The sequence below is a fragment of the Leopardus geoffroyi genome, chromosome B1 (assembly GCF_018350155.1).
Source record: "Leopardus geoffroyi isolate Oge1 chromosome B1, O.geoffroyi_Oge1_pat1.0, whole genome shotgun sequence".
Classification (NCBI taxonomy): domain Eukaryota; kingdom Metazoa; phylum Chordata; class Mammalia; order Carnivora; family Felidae; genus Leopardus; species Leopardus geoffroyi.
Genome location: NC_059327.1, coordinates 108,378,984 through 108,394,959, shown reverse-complemented (window position 1 = coordinate 108,394,959; position 15,976 = coordinate 108,378,984). Strand labels below are relative to the sequence as shown.

Below are 15,976 nucleotides of genomic sequence, written 5' to 3'. Positions count from 1 at the left end.
CTGTTCTGTGCTGTCAGCATACAGACTGCTTGGGATTCTCTCCTCTTCTCTTTTCCCCTTCCCACTACAACCCCACCCCTACACATGCTTGCATGCTCTTTCTCTCTCTCAGGGTAAATACATACATACATACATACAACCGTACACACGTACATACAAACTTAAAAAATGGAGAAACACCATTTTCTAATTTGGAAACCTAATGAGCATCTTGAAAATTAGGAATATTGTTTCTAATTTGGAATTAAATAAAGGTATCTGTGCCAAATACAAAGCATTGATAGCATCCTGTATTATTATCTGTATTATTATGTCTATTATCTATCATTAATAGAAAATTTTAAAGCATTGACTAAATCTTAGTAACACTTCATTTTTCATGCTTCTTGAAATTGTCCCAAGACAGGGTGGCTAATTTAAAATATAAGTTTTTTTTCCAAAATACAAAAAATAAGATGCTCTGAAGTACCATTTAAAATTAGTTAACTATTGATTTTACCCTCACTGCCTTTCTATTATTATCTGACTATTCTTTGTTTTACGTAAGTTTTATGTATAAGAATCTTGAAAGTTGAATGGTGTTTTTAAATTTGATTTTTCCAATTTGAAGTAAATATACAAGAAAGAATAGCAAACATTACCTAACCAAATACTGGGTTTAATGAACTGTCAGATGGCAGAGAGTGGGCATAACAGAAAACAAATGTATGCATCAATGCAGGCTCCAGGAGACACATCAGTATTTTCACACAATGGATAGTGTATTAAATATACACTAGGAGTCCTAGTACTCACTCACGCTTGCCTATTATTAGGTGAGGATGGCAGGTATGTGACAAATTCTGCCTGATCACAAGGACTAAATTTAAATATAAAGGCATATTTCAATTCTTCTGAGAGATGCGATGTGGCAGCTGGAGAGCAGAGCCTGAGCAACACGGGTGAGGGAGATGCTGAGAATAAAGTGACTCCTGGCAATTAATCACACATGTCAAGGAACAGTCAAGAGGATCTGTTGAATTTGACAAAATAAGGGACTCCACATGCCCCTGAAGAACAGGGCTTCTAATTCCTCTGGTACTGTTGACTGTTTGTTCTAATCAGAGTGGCACTGGGAAGGGATACTAAATGGGAAAATAGAAATTCAATAAATATAAATTAATTAATGGCATTCTACAATATTACAGATTTTACTATGTGTTTTCAAAGAACAATATAAAAAGTAGACAGTCTTGAGTTTTATATATGATTGTGAAAAACATACTTTCATTCCCTTTGGTGTTTTGGATTACTTTGTTCAGGTTCTTTCAACTCTGTGATGGTTGGAGGCATGTCATGCCTTCTGATTTGTCCATATCTGTGGCTCCTATTCTGGTTAAACTCATTGCTATTCTCTACTTGGCTCCCACATTGTTAAAAACCCTGTTGTTTCCTCCTCAGTCTCCCCCATCCCTAGCATCTAGACTGTCACTAACTTTATCAGATTTGCCTGTGAAATACCTTTCTAATCTTACCTCATTTCCAGTTTCTCAGTTTCTACTTATGTAATACCTCCTTCACAAAACTGCAAGTTATTTTCTAATGTAGACCTGTTTATAATACTCCTCTAGTTAAAGGAAAAGTCTTGAATATGAACAAATATATGACAATCATATATTGTTAATTAAAAATGTGGTAAAAGTTTATGTGTTGACGTGAACATATTATATAAATGTAATTCAAAAGAATCTACATTGTCGGTATTTTATTTTAAATAAAAACAATACATATTATATATTTTGTAAATGTAAGCTTAAAAGATGTTCTTCAGCATAGTTACTGTTTGTCTCTAGGTAACAACCATACATTCATGTTTTTAATACGGAGACACAGATCTTATGCTTAAAGACATAAAAGTATTTTGATGGAGAAAACATACAGATGGTAATCAGACATATGAAAAGATACTCAACATCACTATTCATGAAAGAAATGCAAATCAAAACCTATACCAAATCAATGATATGTCTTATACTTATCAGAATGGCTAGAATTAAAAAGACAAGAAAGCACAAGTGCTGGAGAATATGGGAAGGAAAAAGAACCCTCATGCATTGTTGGTGAGAATATAAGTTGGTGCAGCCACTACAGAAAATAGTATAGGGGTTCCTCAAAAAATTAATAGAAATAGCATATGATCCAGTAATTCCACTATTAGGCACTTACCCTAAAAAAAAAAAAAAAAAAAACTAAAACACTAATTCAAAAAGATATACACACCACAATGTTTATTACAGCATTATTTAGAATAGTCAAGATATAGAAACAACCTAAGTGCCCACCAAAAGGTGAAAGGATAAAGAAGATAACACGCACGTGCACACACACGCACGCACACACATACACCCACACCCACACACACACACACACACACACACACACACACACTGGAATGAATATTACTCAGACATAAAAAAAGGTTAGATTTTGCCACTTACAAAAACATGGATGACTCTAGAGGGTATTTATGCTTCGTGAAATAAGTCAGACAGAGAAAGACCAATAGGATATGATTTCTTTCATATGCGGAATCTACCAAACAAAGAAGTAAATAAACAAACAAAAAGCAGAAACAGACTCATAAATACAGAGAACTGAAGGTCACCAGAGAGAAGAGTGGGTTGATGGGCAAAATGGGTAGAGGGGAGTGGGAGATACAGGTTTCCAGTTGTGGAATTAGTCACAGGGAAAGAAGGTACAATATAGGGGATATAGTCAATGGTATTGTAATAGCATTGTATGGTTACAGATAGTAGTTACACTTGTGGTGAGTGTAGCATAATAACATACAGACTTGTGGAATCACTGTTATACATCTAAAATGTAACACTGTGTGTCAACTGTACTCGAATAAAAACATTTTAGACAAGAGAAAGAAAGAATTTGAGTGAGAGATGAGAGGTTTAACTTAAAATAATCAGGAAATTATTGCATTTAAATTTCATATCTCCTAAAATCCTAACTGAATTTTCAACATATTTTTCTTGTCATTTTTACTATGATTCTTCCTTCATTTCTTACTTCTTCCAGACATCCCCACCCAAGATGAGTGACAAACACACATCCCTGAATTACTGAAAATGTCTTCTTTCAATAGAGTCTGTAACTATTTGTATACAAAGGGAATACCCTAGGAGTAAAAAAACTATATAATGCAAATTGGGACCTTGCCTACTCAATCTTCTCAAGCACTCTCTAAATACTTATATCCTCTGAACTAGTGTTTTGTTAATGGAAGAGTAATCTGAAAAAAAAAAAAAAAAAAAAAGAGGATTACGTCTAGCATTAGAGATGAATAAAAGTTTTAAACATAAATTATTTTCAAGGAGCATTAATATTATCTCATAGTCTTCTTAAACTACTCTTCTCAATAATTATTTTTCTTGACACAGAAAAATATTAGATGATGGAATTAGGAAGGAAGAGAACAGGCAGACATGAGGGTAGTGAATATATTTTCAATTTGCTCAGTAATTCTCATTTTGTTTAGTACAGTTCATGGCAGACAATAAAGACTAAATAAATGTTTGTTATCTGAAATAATGAATTTAATAAATATTAGTTGGATATTCATTGTTATCAAGCCCTTTCTAGGCTTGGGGAATTCCTAATTAAGTGAAGAAATGCTGAATGTTGATTCATTTATTTGGAAAAATACTTAACACATATGCTGGGGTGCCTGGGTGGCTCAGCTGGCTGAGCATCTGACTTCTATTCAGGTCATTATCTTGCAGTCCTTGAGTTCAAGCCCCGTATTGGGCTCTGTCCTGACAGCTCAGAGCCTGAAACCTGCTTCAGATTCTATGTCTCCCTCTCTCTCTGCCCCTCCCCTGCTTACACTCTGTCTCTCTGTCTTTCTCTCTCTCAAAACTAAATAACTGTTTTTAAAAAATATGCCATGACAGATACTAAATAGCACTTTGGATGCAGGGGAGAACAAGTTAGTTGTGACTCCTGAATTCATAGATCTTCCAGGCTAGTGTCATAATAGAATATATTTAAATGCTATGAACATAAATTGAGAAAGCATTTATTTAATTCTACCTAAGGGAGAATGAAATAACATCCTGAAGTTTGTTGAGCATCTATTGATGGATATGCCAAGCATTGTACATAGATGTGTCATTTATGTCACTCTGCTGGTTTATTATAGTGCTACTTGTTTCTGAAATGCTTATGATAATTTCACATATACTAAAATAGAACAATTTATTATAGTACAATATGTGATTTTATTTGACTGTTATTCTGTTTTTATCTCTCAGTCAATATTTGTTCTAAGTTGCTATCCTTAATTATGATTATTATAAAATATGGTTTACACCACTATAATCTGTTAATCTGCCATTTATTTTTTTGCCTGTTTGTTTGCTTTTGTTTTTTTAGTTTATTTTTTGAGAGAGCATGAGTGAGAGTGAGCAGGAGAGGGGCAGAGACAGAGGGAGAGACAGAATCCCAAGCAGGCTCCATAGTCAGTGCAGAGCCCAAAGTGGGGCTCAAAGTCAGAACCGTGAGATCGTGACCCCAGCTGAGATCAAGAGTCGGATGCTTAACCAACTGAGTCACCCAGGTACCCCTGCCATTTCTTTTTTGTTTTGATTAAGTTTTGACTCATATGCCTGACAAGAGGAAAGTGAGTGATGCATTTAACCTGTTGAAAAGAAATAAAAGGTGTATCACACAGGATATTAAAGTGGAAGTCATATAGATGTTGAAAGACCTATCAGAAAGTGATTGAGAAAATAAATAGCACTGATTATCATACAAATTAGGGTTAGTAGATGGACTTTCATAATATGAAAGATATCAGGAAATTTAGAGCAACTTGGCACTATGGCCAAAGAACTGAATAAAAGGTAGTTGAAAGAAAATATGATGAAAGCAGTTGTAAGTTTGTTGTTCCCCAAATACCCGTACTATGCTGTAAACTTTTTCCTCTGAGGATCATGCTATGAGGGCCCCTTAAAGAACTGATCTAGTTAAAAAGATCATGTCCGGGGCACCTGGGTGGCTCAGTTGGCTGAGCATCCGACTTCGGCTCAGGTCGTGATCTCATGGTTTGTGGATTCGAGCCCCGTGTCGGGCTACATGCTGACAGTTCAGAGTCTGGAGCCTGCTTGGAATTCTGTGCCTCCCTCTCTCTCTGCCCTCCCCCACCCACACTCTGCCTCTCTCTCTCTCTCTCTCAAAAACAAATAAACGTTAAAAGTTAAAAAAAAAAAAAAAAAGATCATGTCCAAAAATGCAACCCCTCCCAAATTCAATGAGTGTATATGAGCCTGATGCCTTTTATATTGCTTATATAAGGACAGTAAAGGTCCTAAAAAGAAGTAAAATTTGAGCTTGACCTAGAACAGGACACTGTGTTTCAACAGTTGGTCAATGAAAAGAAGAGAAAATTAGAATAAATTACCTACATATCTATGCCATATCCTGGGACATTGAGAATGTTACAAAGTGAGGCTATGATCAAGACAGGACTTAGAGAAGGCAGAAAATATTTAGAAATTTAAAGAAAAACAAGTATAAGAAGTAGTATTGAATTTTGATGTTATCAGAATATATGTAGTTATTTTAAATAGTTTTGACATGAAGTTGAAAATATATTAATATAGTCAAATGAAAACAAAAAAGAGAATTATAAAGTATTTATGTAGAATTAGATTATTGTATATATATTATTATATATTATATATGTATTATTATATTATCTCTATTCTATATATCTCTATCTAACTAATTTTACAAGTTGACTTAATATGGGTCTTTTTAAAAAAGTTTTTATTTCATTTTATTTTAGAGGGAGAGAGCATACAAGCAGGGAAGAGGGGCAGAGGGCAAGTGAAAGAGAATCTTAAGCAGGCTCCACACTCAGCATGGAGCCCAACAAGAGGCTTGGTCCCATGACCCTGCAATCCTAATCTGAGTCCAAATCAAGAAGGGGATACTCAGGGGCGCCTGGGTGGCGCAGTCGGTTAAGCGTCCGACTTCAGCCAGGTCGCGATCTCGCGGTCCGTGAGTTCGAGCCCCGCGTCGGGCTCTGGGCTGATGGCTCAGAGCCTGGAGCCTGTTTCCGATTCTGTGTCTCCCTCTCTCTCTGCCCCTCCCCCGTTCATGCTCTGTCTCTCTCTGTCCCAAAAATAAATAAACATTGAAAAAAAAAAAAAAAAAAAAAAAAAAGAATGGGATACTCAACTGACTGAGCTACCCAGGCACCCCAATGTGTGTCTTATTTATATATCAAGCTCAATTATCTAGAACATGGCCAAGAAATAAGTAGGGTAAAAATAACTATAAGTAGCCATATTTTTTCCCCCTGCAATTCAATTCATTTTATTGACAACAGAGTAGCTAACATCCTCACTTCCATTTAAAAATTTAAATTTTCTACCTCCATGCCACTGATCAGTCCACAAAAAATCAAAAGTAACAATCTTAAAAGGGCTTAAATGAAATTTTTGCTTCTGGATATGAAGGAGCAGCTTGCAACAAAATAAGGCCAGCTAAAATGCAAAAGAAAAATCTGTTCCTAGAATTGCTAGCAACGATTTGAGGAAAGCAAGGAAAGACAGACTGATATTCTATAAGCTGCTGTAAGCACAGTGCTTTTGCCAATTCTTAGAGAAGGCAAAAAGGCTATGAAGTGAGAGACAGAGCTGTTACTAGGAAAATGGAAACTAGCAGAGTTTTCAGCAATTTTATTAAGTCTGGGGATAAAAAGTAGAGGTTAGAAATACAATGGCAGCCAAAACTTGAGAGCCCAAGATCTCAGAAAAATTGAGGCATAGGGAAATGAGGAAAAATCCAGTGATTTTTCTTTAGGGAATTTATTGAATTCTTAAACTACAGAGAGAAAGAAGCAAAGAAGCTAAAGGGAATAATTGTTGACACCCTTAAAATGTTGAAGAGATTAAAAATAAAATGGGAGGACATAGCAAGGAAAGGGGCTTTAGTAAAAACACACCATGAGTAGATCAGCTCTTGATTGGATTAAGGTATTCATCCCCATGCAAGCTATTCAATAGAAGGAAGATGAATCCTCTTCAGAGTAAAATACAAATTACTCAGTCTTTAGAATTATTAAAGCAAAATGTCCCACAATCATTAAAAAAAATACTCAGCATACCAAGAAAAATAAATGACAAGAAAATGTGACCCAGGAAGACTTAGACATTTTATTTACTAAGGATGCACTTTAAAGTAACTATGATTTAAGTTTAAGAAAATAAATAATATAAGGAAGAATTAGAGAAGTGGAATCTCTAAACATAAAAGAATCAACATAATTTTTACTAATTACACACTCAATTACAATTTAAGAAATAAGTAGATGAGTCTAATAACAAATTGGATGCAGCAAAAGAAAGGTATAGTGACTTTAAGTGAAGGCCAATAGGAAATATCCCAATTAAACTGTGTGAATAGTGAAAGGATAGAAAATAGGAAAAAGAGATGGGAGACATATGAGGAGAAAGAAAAAAAAAAAAAAGACCTAATATACTTCTAATTTGAGTACCAGTAGGACAGGAGGAAGAGAACAAAGCAGAACAATATTTAATGATGGCCAAGAAAACTCCAAGATTGACAAAAGACATCAACCTACAGACTTAAGAAATGCTGCAAAACCCGAACATCATAAATTATAGAGAAAAGAGCCCCATGGCCTTGTCCCTCACTCATACCGTCCGGGTTTTATATCTGGGTAAAAGAAGCAAATGTTGATATCACAAAAAATATATAGAGATGCCAGAATGGGAAAATGATGTGTGGTAAATAAGGTGAGCTTGGTTTTAGCAATGATCAGAAAGCAGTCAAAGAAAGAGGAGAGATAGATATTCTCATGAGAGGTCTGCCAGAATGGAAGAGGAGTCCTCTATCACCAAAAAAGATGCCTCTGCCCAAGGAGAGAGACGTGGCTTCATCAAGAAAGAGAGGAGGAACTCAAAAGTTGCAGATTTAACCTCCTTAATTTTTGTTTGGCTTATATAAAATGAAAAGGTTAGTGGAGACAATTTTATATATATATATACATATATATATAAAATATACATATACACATACATATATATATATATATATATATATATATGTAGCAATTTACAGTTGTCAATGTTTTTATATATTTTGTCTCTCCTATCTGTGATTAAGGCAGGACAGACATTTTAAAAATCTTCATTGCAACCACAGTGGAACCGATCTTGAGAAAAGTTGCATGTATTTGCTGTGACTCTCTAGAACATGACCTCTAAGGGAAGAAAGTATGTTTTTAATTCAAAATCAAGTTTTTGCAATTAGATATTATTAAGGAATCATAGTTAACACATTTAGGATTGCAAATGGTATTATGGTTTAGTTTTTAAGAACGCTTTTCTTTTATAGATACATAGTAAAATACTTTTGACTATGAAACCTGGAATCTGCATCAAAATAATGCAAGGAGCATAACTGCAATGTTCTATATCTTGTTTTGGGTGATTCTGAAATGGATATGTACAGTTGTTAAAACTCATCAAACTGAAAATAAGATTTTAACATTTAAGCACATGCAAATTGTATCTAAATTAAAAAAAAAAAACATCAAAAAGTAACTAGGAAAGACAATCTAGAAGATGATAACAAAGCTTGTGGACTTATGCTATCAAAATCAAGACATGCATACCTACAGTAATGAAAACAGTGTGTTTTGGTATAGGTATAGAAAAATGGACCAATGGAAAAGAATAGAACAAATAGAAACAAACTCAAAAATATATAGTGACCTGATACAATGTTCATCCTGTAGTAAAATTAGGAAAGAATGATTTTTTCAGTAATGGCCATGGATCAACTGGATACACATCTAAGAAAAAAAAATCAGTCTTACCTTCTATACTTTACATTATATTAAACAATTCCAGATGGAAAATAAATGTAAATGTCAAAGGAAAAAAAAAGAAATTTTCCAGAAGAAATCATAGGAGAGTATCTTTATGATCTTGGAGTAGGCAGACATTTTAACTTGGTAACAAACTCTAGAGAAAAAAAATGATAAACAGAGCTACATTAAGATCTTCTGTTTATCATCAAGAAAATGAATAGATAGCACAGAGTAGGAGAATATATTTGCAATGTGTACATTTGTTAGAGGCTTACATAGACTATATATAAGAAATCATATAAATGGACAAAATAGAAAACTGTATACAATACTTGGAAAATAATTTGAATGGACATTACAAAAGAGGATATCCAAATGGCCAAACAATGTATGAAAGGTTCTCTACCTCATTAGCCATAGAGAAATGCAAATTAAAATCTACTGCAATCATTACCCAGCCTCTAAATATTAAATCCAAAAGAGATAATACCCAGCTTCAGTGACGACTTGAAGTTATTGGACTTTGCATATACTGCTTGCTGGTGGGGGTATAAATAGTAAAACCAACTAGGAAGGTTGTTTGGTGATGTCTACTGATGCAGAATATATGCCTATTTTGTGACACGGCAATATCTTTCCTTGATGTATATCTAGCAAATAAGTATACACATACAGTAAAACCTTGGTTTGTCACCATAATTCGTTCCGGAAACGTACTTGTAATCCAAAGCACTTGTATATCAAAGTGAATTTCCCCATAAGAAATAATGGAAACTCAGATGATTAATTCTACAACCCAAAATATGTATATAAAAATGATTACAATGTTGTGATATAATACAAAATAATAAAAAAATACAAAATACAAAGAAAAATAAATAAATCAACCTGCATTTACCTTTGAAAACCTTCATGGCTTGTGTGAGGGAGGGTTATTGTGTAGGATGAATTTCACTATCACTAATGAAATCACTGGTGTCTATTGGCTCAATGGAATCCTTTTCTTTTCTTGCAGCTTTAACAAGGAACCTATCCAATGACACTTGTTTTTGCCTCCTTTTGAGGATTTTGCAGAAATGTGACATTGCATTGTTTTTCAACAGATTCATTGCTTGCACTGATACAAACCTTATTCGTGTGGTGCTTTTCTACAAAATTTTGCACTGTTTCCCACATTTTACACATCTCCATAATCTCATTTGAAGTGAGGGATTCTCCTGCCTTTTTCCCCTCCTCCTCTGCAGACAAGATGCAGATGTAGATGTCTTATAAAATCTTGCAATTTCAGCCATTCCCATACCATGTTTGTACTTTTTGATGTATTTCCTTCTTAACTTCCACCATAATCATCTCCTTCTTACAGCCTTTCTTTTCAACCTTTTTCTGCATGGGAGCCATTGTATACGCTTGTACGGATGTTGACTATAGTACAGAATTAATAAACTCTTGTCATATACTGTATTTAATGTAACTGGCAATAAGACAGCAGAGGAAAGGGTCTGTATCTGCAGGCAACCTGACCCAGAATAAAGCAAAGCATTCCTAAACTTATTCTTGTATGGAAAAGCAAAGGACCGTTCAAAGGTGCCTTGAAGTGACAAAAGATACACTGTGCCAGGTGTGAACACCTTCCAAAGTTCTGAAAAATCACTGATTTCTGCCAAACACTGCAGCCTGAGACCAAGCATCTGAGCCTGGGAGACAATCACCCACAATCCAACAGTGAGAGAGGGAAAGAAGAGCCATTGGCTCAGTTGTGATCATGAAATATTTGGCATCATGTACTACTCATATTGAAATACATCACTCATTTATCAAGTTAAAATTTATTAGAAATGTTGGCTTGTCTTGTGGAACACTCGCAGAACAAGTTACTCGCAATCCAAGGTTTTACTGTATTCAACAGAACACGTATACGAGTTTTCATAAAAGCAGTATGCATAAAAGCTAGTAACTAGAAACAGCCCAAAGACTATTGACAGAAGAATGAATAAACATATTTTGTCCTATCTGTAAAAGCAAATATATCTTAGTAATGAGAATACACAAATTGCTGCCATACAGAACACCGAGGCTGAATATCAAATTTTTGATATCGAATGAAAGAACCAGACATAAAATGGAATATATTATATGAATCAAGTTATAGATAGCTCAAATCTGCAGATGACTTACCCAAGGCTCTTAGATAAGAAGAGGAGGAACAGTAAATTCAAAGGGATCATTGGGCATCTTGCCTGTGCATGTCCTTGGTCCAAGGGTGTTTGCAGTCAGCTTTGGATCCCATTTCTTGTCACCAAAAACTGTTAAAAAAATATTAAAGAAAACAATTTAGGTGATACAAACAAACTTTATTTACACTTTATGAAATAGTCTCTCTTTGGAGAACTGCAAAATGGGTCAGAGGGCAGGAAGCTTTTATTAGATGAAGAACAAAGAAAAAGGAAGACACAAGTAGAAAATATCTGATTGGCTGGGTCCACATAGTCAGCCTTGTTTGGCGTACAAATGCCTAAAAGTGGCTTAGAGTTTGGGGACTGGCTGGATATATTGTGTTTGTGTTCAAGCTGAGCATTTACAAGGGCATGAAGTTTGTCTGAGTTTTGGTTTGCTGGCATTTCACCTGTGCAGGAGTGGCTCCATCTTGGGACTAAAAATTTATTTCAAGAGCACCAAAGCTAGTTTTCAGTAGAGTTCCTGCAAACTCTGGTACCTTGAGCTTCTACTTTCAGGAATGCATAAGACATGGAGGGCATGCCTCTAGTCTGCCTTTGGTGCAGACCTGGATTGGAGACTCCACATAAAACAGAATCTTAACAGCTTAATGAAAATTAAACCCCCCATCACACAGAAAAAGACAGATTGAAAAACTTAAATCTTGACCTTGATAGTGGGTAGAGAAAAAAATAGCCTCTGCATTCACAATCAGAAGCTGGTCTTTACTTGGCATGCAGTCCAATGAAAATAATACAATTCAAAATTCTTCGAGTGATTAATTATTTTAACATATTACAAATGAAAAGGTAAGGATCTTATTACATTGATAAATAAAGGAAAATAGGCAATCAAATTCAACATTCATTCTGTATTAAATTTTTAGCAAAAGAAACAGAAAGTCTTTTCTTTAACTTAGTAAGTACATGTACAAAAATAATTAACAAATATCACACTTGATTGAAGAAAAACTGAAAGCATTCTTTCTAACATCAGGAACAATGCAAAGATGCCTGCCATCATTATACCTAATAAAACATAATAATGAGGTCCTTGTCGGTGCAGACAGGGGAAAAACAAAGTAGACATAGGAATAAAAAGGAGTTTTTATTATTTACATAAGATGTAATTCTCCACAGAGAAAACCTCCCCAAAATCTACTGCTAAACCAATAGAGTTAATGACAGAGTTTAGGATACAAAAATACAAAATAAAAAATAAAAAAAATGGCGCACCTGGCTGGCTCAGTCGTAAGAGCATGTGACTCTTGATCTTGAGGTTGTCAGTTTGAGCCCCACATTGGGTGTAGAGATTACTTAAAAATAAAATAAAATAAAATAAAATAAAATAAAATAAAATAAAATAAAATAAAATACAAAAATCAGTTCATTTCTAAAATCCAGCAGCAAATAACACATTTCTTAGTAAAATAAAATAAAAAGTGATCATTTACAAGGGCAACAAAAAATAGAAATACATCTTTTTTTAAGGAATAAATTAAAAAAAATTTTCTAATGTTTATATTTGAGAGAGAGAGAGAGAGAGAGTGGGGGATGGGCAGAGAGCGAGAGGGAGACACAGAATTCAAAGCAGGCTCCAGGGTCTGAGCTGTCAGCACAGAGCCCCTACACAGGGCTCAACTCACCAGCTATGAGATCATGATCTGAGCTGAAGTCAGATGCTTAACTGACTGAGCCACCCAGGTGTCCCAGGAATAAATTTTTTTTTAAGTTTGTTTTGAGAGAGAGAGACAGAGAGAGAAAGAGAGAGAAAGTATGAGGGGCAGAGAGAGAATCCCAAGCAGGCTCTGCACTTAGAGGGATGCGGGGTTCAGACTTTTGAACTGTGAGATCATGACCTGAGCCCAAGTCAGACTCTCAAATGACTGAGCCACCCAGTCAGGGGCCCCGGAATAAATCTTTTTCAATGTATAAAATTTATAGAAAGCAAATTATGAAATTTTACTGTAAACCATTAAGGCAAATCTGAAAAAAATGGTAGAAATACAACTATTTCAAGGATTGAGAGATTCAACACTGTTATGATATAAACTTAAACTGATAGACTGTAATTGTAATAAAATTCTCAATGTGGTTTGTTTCACTCAATTTTACATTTTATTTAGCAATATGATTCAAATGTTTGTATGAAAGAGTCAATTACCAAGAATATTAAAAGGCGTTCTAGAAAAGGAACAATGTTGGGGCGCCTGGGTGGCGCAGTCGGTTAAGCGTCCGACTTCAGCCAGGTCACGATCTCGCGGTCCGTGAGTTCGAGCCCCGCGTCGGGCTCTGGGCTGATGGCTCAGAGCCTGGAGCCTGTTTCCGATTCTGTGTCTCCCTCTCTCTCTGCCCCTCCCCCGTTCATGCTCTGTCTCTCTCTGTCCCCAAGATAAATAAACGTTGAAAAAAAAAATTAAAAAAAAAAAAAAGAAAAGGAACAATGTTTAAAGACTGGGCCTTCTAGATATTAAAAGGTAGCTAAAAGATGCAGTAACTAACACAAGGAGGATTTAGTGTGACAAAAACATATACAAAGGCTACTGAGGAAAGAGCTTAGATCTAGACCCAGGGCACTGAAATAGACCCATGCAAATATTGCAACCTGATTTGAGATAGAACAGGGACAGCACAGTGGTTTTTGGAAACAATAGATTCTTAAATCAAAATGTGATAGTAGTACCAATAACAACAAAATAATAATAGCTTGTTTGGGATAAGGGGAATATAAAAAGCTGCTACTTTCTTCCATTTTCTTTATTTATAAAAATAGAAAACAATAGCAAAGATCATTAAAAATGAGTGAATGAAAGGTAAGGAAGTGGTGACTATAAACAACTTTTGAAGTTTGGCTATGAAGAGGGAATTTAGACACCAGTCTTAGAGAAACAACCAGAGGACATTATAATGCTGGTATATAGAGCATATTTTTGGCTGATATGAATGATCTATTTAAGAATGAAATTTTGGGGTGCCTGGGTGGCTCAGTCGGTTGAGCATCCGACTTCGGGTCAGGTCATGATCTCACAGCTTGTCAGTTCAAGCCCTGTGTCAGGCTCTGTGCTGACAGTTCGGAGCCTGGAGCCTGCTTCAGATTCTGTGCCTCCCTCTCTCTCTACCCCAACCCGCTTGCATTCTGTCTCTGTCTCTCTCAAAAATAAACATTAAAAAAACAAAACAGGGGCGCTTGGGTGGCGCAGTCGGTTAAACGTCCGACTTCAGCCAGGTCACGATCTCGCGGTCCGTGAGTTCGAGCCCCGCGTCGGGCTCTGGGCTGATGGCTCAGAGCCTGGAGCCTGTTTCCGATTCTGTGTCTCCCTCTCTCTCTGCCCCTCCCCCGTTCATGCTCTGTCTCTCTCTGTCCCAAAAATAAATAAACGTTGAAAAAAAAATTAAAAAAAACAAAAAACAAAAAAAAAACAAAAAAAAGAATGAAACCTTCATGATGCAAGAGGGTAAGTCAGTCAATTATTTAAAAGTTTGTCAGTATAGGGGACTCCTAATCCTCTCAAATTTGATAAAATTAAAGCATAGTTAAAATGAAGACATTATGACTACAAGCTGGAATAGCACTAGGTTTTTTTCCAAGTCTCTAAAACATTTCAGAAAAAAAAAAAAGGAAATTAGCTGAAAGAAAAAAAATGCAGGAATATTTCTGGTATAATTCTTTTCACAAGGAAAAATATAATGTAGTCGTCAGTGTAAAATACATGGATATCATGAGACCAAAGGAGATAATTTGATACAGTTTTATTTTCTTTAGTTTCTGTGAGGAAACTAAAACTTTTTTTCTTTTTTAAAGTTTATTTATTTTTGAAAGAGAGAGAGAGAGAGAAAGAGAGAATGAGCAAGCTGAGGAGGGGCAGAGACATAAGGAGAGAGAAGTCCAAGCAGGCTCCGTGCTGTGAGCATGGAGCCTGATGAGTGGCTCGAACATATAAATTGTGAGATTATGACCAGAGCTGAAATCAAGAGTTGGACACTTAACCAACTGAGTCAACCAGGCACCCCTTAAAAATATTTTTCCTTGATGGAAGTTAAAAAGTTATTCTTTCAAGTTTCTTATTTATAGAAAGGGGTATGGGTCTACTAAACTACTTTAGAACTTATAAATACATGAGGGCAGAAGTATGGATAAAGTTATAGTTACTATAGTTCTTCCTTGATGCAAAACTCTACATATCTATTTTGTTGTACTTTTAAGACAACCTCAAAATTATAATTCTATTAATTTGCAAATTATTTAATAGCAGTTAAAAAAAGAATCTTGATAGATGTTACCATTATTCAACAAAATATGGTCCTTCTGTATTTCTGGGCATTGGAGAAAATTGCACTTCCCTATCCCCTTGAATTAAATACTGATCATGTGACTTGTCCTGGCCAATCTAATGTGAAGAGAGTGAGGCATCTTATGTTGGAAGTCAGTAATAGATTTTTCAGTTCAACTCCTCCTTGCTTCATTGTTTGTGAAAACATATGCTGATGTGAAGGTGCCATAATTTCAAGAGCAGCCTGGAATTCTGAGTAATTATAAGGGCAGATGCTCTGAGATGTTTTCTTACATCCTCAGTGATGTGTGAGCAAAAATAAATATTGAGTTAAGCCAATGAAAATTTAGGATTGCTATTACCACAGCATACCTTAGACCTTGTTGAAAGACTTAAGAAGCTAAAGTAGAAACTAGAGCAGGAGAATTAAACCCCAGGAAAATTAAAAGAAGCTGGGTAGAAAAGCCAAATCTTCTGGGTGCCTGGGTGGCTCATTTGGTTAAGCAACTGACTTCAGCTCAGGTCAGGATCTCATGGTTGGTGAGTTCAAGCCCTGTGGTGGGTTCTGTGCTTACAGCTCGGAGTCTGGAGTCTGC

The 15,976-nt window shown here is 35.5% G+C and overlaps 1 protein-coding gene across 3 annotated transcripts in view; it reads right to left on the bottom strand.

Moving 5' to 3' along the window:
- Positions 1–15,976, bottom strand: part of LOC123593421 (bifunctional heparan sulfate N-deacetylase/N-sulfotransferase 4) — a 424,939-nt gene that overhangs the window by 366,902 nt on the left and 42,061 nt on the right. For all 3 annotated transcript variants that reach the window (XM_045469197.1, XM_045469186.1, XM_045469207.1), the window contains exon 2: positions 11,072–11,199. The gene's annotated coding sequence lies outside the window, so the exon portion shown is untranslated. The remainder of the gene's footprint in view (positions 1–11,071; positions 11,200–15,976) is intronic.